Below are 3982 nucleotides of genomic sequence, written 5' to 3'. Positions count from 1 at the left end.
ACAGGAGCTCACTCTGTTGTGGGGATTCGAACCACCAACCTTCTGATCAGCAAGTCCTAGGCTCTGTGGTTTAACCCACAGCACCACCCGCGTCCCTTTTGTTGGTACATTTAGGGCAGAACCAAATGGGGTAGAATCGGGCAGGTTAGCCCTAAGGAGGGATCAGTGCACAGGAGCGGGCAGAGTACCTGCTTTTGATGCAAAAGGGCCACCGTTGACTCCCCCATGGCAGCATCTCCAGTTAAAGAAGTTAAAGAAGCAGGAGATGCAAGGAAGGTTCTTCTCTGCCTGGGACAACCCTGCAGAGTGACTGCCAGCCACAGCAGGTGCTGCTGGGGCTAGACGGGAAAACAGAGTGGCTTGGTATAAGGCAGCTTCCTATGCCCTTCACCTGTAGGTGATGTTGAGTCCCTGCACCTGGCAAAAGAAAGTCTGCTCCTGCCCAAAGAGTGTTCCCCCACCTACCCTGCACAGAGCACCTAAGAAGGTCAATGGCAGCCTGAGAGCAGGGGAAATCTCCTATGAAAGTAAAGAAGCTTTGGGCTGTGCATTGAGTCCTCTAGATGACATCGCATGGGGTAGTTGCCTTAGGAGAGCGAGAAAAATTCTCAGGGATGACTCACACCCCGGCCATCACCTCTTCAATCTTCTACCCTTGGGCAGGAGATATAGAAGTATAATCAGCCATACCAACAGGCTAAAAAATAGCTTCTATCCGTGGGCTGTTAGGCTGTTGAACGGAAAATAACATAGCAAAATTTACTTGCGAGGTGGTGTGTTGTTTGATAAGAGATTGAGTGTTTGGGTGGGGAGGGAGGCTTGTTTAATTTCATTGTACACAGGTTGTACAATGACATTATTATTATTAAGCTTCAGGGCTTCTAATTCTAGAGGGACCCCAGAAGCAGCTTTAGTCCACCTTTAAAAAATGGGTCTTGTAGATGCAATTTGAGTCATGATTTTTTGCTGTATATATTTCAACAATCCCAAAGTTTGAGAGTCAGTAGCATAGATGCTGTAAATGTTGTAAACAACCCTGTTGAAGAAGATAACAGGTTACCCAGACCTTGTGGATGGTTGCAAAGGGGCCCCCAAAACATAGGTCCACCACTGTGTGAGAGAGACCCCAACTTTTCCAGGCAAGGGGGTCTGTCCTCAAAAGCCCCCACCCCCAAATGGTCTTGGGGCATGCAGCACTTATGTGAATGCGGAATGTCCTGCAATTGGGGCAGCCTTCATAGAATAAGTCAGTGATGTAGAAGGGCCACAGTAGCTCAGTGGGTAGAGAATCTGCTTGGCACCCACCAGGTTCCTGGTTCAATCCCCACTAACGGCATCTCCAGGTAGGGCTGGGGAAGACCCCTGCTGCCTGCTTTGCAGAGCCACTCACTGCCAGTTAATGTTGGAAATAAGGCATGAGTCCTTGACCATCTTCATGGCTGTTGAGTGCTGAGAGTGGGGAAGGCCAATGGCAGAGGTGCCCTTGTCTCCCTGTGTTCCCCTGAGCTACCAAGAGGAGGCTGATTTCTGTCTCCAGAGCCCAGGCAACCAGGCAGGCATCCTCATCAGGGCTGGTCCAAGTGTAGCAGAGAAAACAGGCAACCACACAAGTTGCACATATGGTATGACTGGAAAAGAGTTCAAGTTTGCAAATACGCCTAAGCAAAATTATACATGGGTGTGAACATGAGTGGCATGTTTGCTAACATGCCTCTGGGCGATGGAGTATGTTTGCAGGCGAAGGCCATCTTTGTGAGGACACCATCTGGGGTTGCTTGTCCTAAATCTAGAGTGCCATGCTCAGTGCTACACTCCTTAGAAGCATCTAGGCTTAGCACCACCAAGATGATGCTGGCCGGACTCATTTGGAGTGGCACCACTGAGGCTGAAGTGAAAGTAACATAATAATAATAATAATAATAATAATAATAATAATAATAATAATAATTTATTATTTGTACCCCGCCCATCTGGCTGGATTTCCCCAGCCTCTCTGGGCGGCTTCCAACAAAGATGAAAGATACACTAAAATTTCACATATTAAAAATTTCCCTGAACAGGGCTGCCTTCAGATGTCTTCTGAATGTCAGGTAGATGTTTATCGCTTTGACATCTGATGGGAGGGTGTTCCACATGGCGGGTGCCACTACCGAGAAGGCCCTCTGCCTTGTTCCCTGTAAATTGGCCTCTCGCAGTGAGGGAACCGCCAGAAGGCCCTCGGAGCTGGACCTCAGTGTCCGGGCAGAACGATGGGGGAGGAGACGCTCCTTCAGATATACTGGACCCTTGGTAGCCAAGCTATGGGGTGCTCCACCTGGTGATTCTGTCCAGAGAAACTTTTCCAGCCTCCCTTTGCCCCCCCCCCCCTTGCATGGCCTGGCCAGGGAGGTGTATATAAGATAAGCATTTGGTGGCATTCCACAATCAATATGGAAGCAGGAAATTGTTTGAAGTTCCCCTATTGCTAATTTAAATGCAGCATCTAACAGCCTCTTCCTTCCCAGCTGGGAGCAGCAAAAGGATCCCAACACAGAAGGATCCACTAATCACACCTTGATTGCTTTTATGCAGCTCATTAAGAGAACTCCGCAGCTCGTTAGGTGGGGAAGGGGGCTTTGATGAGAAATGGGCACCCAAGCGGATTTTCTTGCATTTTGTTCTTGGATTTCTGTTATCCCCTAAAAATAGCGAGCATTAAGGCAGCTGCCCAAAAGGAGGAGCCTTCCAGTTGGCACAAGGTGGAAGGAAGGAAAAAAACCAAACCAAAATTAGCTGTGCCAGAGACACACTTCTCCTAAGTGTGAATTCCAGGCTGCTGGACAGACCCTGCCTTTGCATGGACAAGACTTCTTCACACAGCATATAGTTAAACGATGGAACTCCCTTCCACAGGAGGCAGGGCTGGCTATCTACCTGGATGGGTTTAAAAGAGGATTAGACAAATTCATGGAAGAGAGGGCTATCAATGGCTACAAGCCACAAGGGCTAGGCTCTCTTCCACTGTCAGAGACTGTATGCTTCTGAGTGATGCCAGTAGCTGGGAATCACAAGCAATAGTCCAAAGGGCCAGACAGAGAGCTGCATTTGGATGCCCCCAGGTCTGAAGTCCTCACCCCCACCCCAATTTAGATCTTTGATTTTGGACAGCAACATCTCACAGCCAAAGGTGAGCAGGGTTCCTTCTCTCTCCTCTCTATAGTCTAAATAGAAGCTATGAAGAAGGAATGGTCTAGATTTGGGAGTCACTTGAGGACAGTTAACTCTTCCCACTCTGCCAGGTGATCCTTGCTCCACGGGGCACTTAGCGGTTCTGGGCACAATTCCCATTGGAAAAACAGTACAGAGAGCCCTCCCAGCACTTCAGTTGGAACCCCCTTCAATGGCCACTCCTATGTTAAAGTGGCAGGGCCTCATCTAGCTTGCCTCTCAGTGGCTTTGTTAACTGGTACTCACTGGGACTGGCACGGGGGTGGAAGGCCAGGGCTGTAGGCTCAGTGGCAGAGCATCTGCTTTGCATGCAGAAGGTCCCAGGTTCAATCCCTGGCAGCATCTCCAGGTAGGGCTAGGATTGTCCCTTCCTGAAACCCTGGAGAGCCATTGCTGCCAATCCAAGCAACAATGCTGAGCTAGGTAGACCGTTTGGTCTGACTCAGTATATAGCAGCTTCTGCTCCTCTCTCTCCTGCTAAGGCAGGGAGCACAAATAAAACAGAACCAATGTCAGACTGAGCATTCTAGTTTTATTCTCTTTCTCTCTCCCACCCTGACTTCTATAAAGGGTAATAACCAAGGCTGAGGAAGCTGGAAGGCAGTGCCACTCTCTGGACGGGTTGCTAGGAAGACAGCAGGCAGGTGGGCGCTGGTTGAAGAAGGACTGAAATTGGTGGGTCACTGACCCATTTGCCTTAATAGGCTGGCCTCCATTGGTCTGGGATGTTGTCTGAAGCTGGCACTGAGCACCTGAGTTCTCAACATACCTGGCA

General features: G+C 49.3%; 1 non-coding gene across 1 annotated transcript; it reads left to right on the top strand.

Moving 5' to 3' along the window:
- The first annotated feature begins 3480 nt into the window (after nucleotides 1-3480).
- On the top strand, nucleotides 3481-3552 carry TRNAA-UGC (transfer RNA alanine (anticodon UGC)). The gene has a single exon. It is a non-coding gene; the product is annotated as a tRNA-Ala (tRNA).
- Nucleotides 3553-3982: the final 430 nt, after the last annotated feature.

The sequence above is a fragment of the Podarcis muralis genome, chromosome 14 (genome assembly GCF_964188315.1).
Source record: "Podarcis muralis chromosome 14, rPodMur119.hap1.1, whole genome shotgun sequence".
Lineage (NCBI taxonomy): Eukaryota > Metazoa > Chordata > Lepidosauria > Squamata > Lacertidae > Podarcis > Podarcis muralis.
This window is presented reverse-complemented; position numbering and strand designations above follow the sequence as displayed.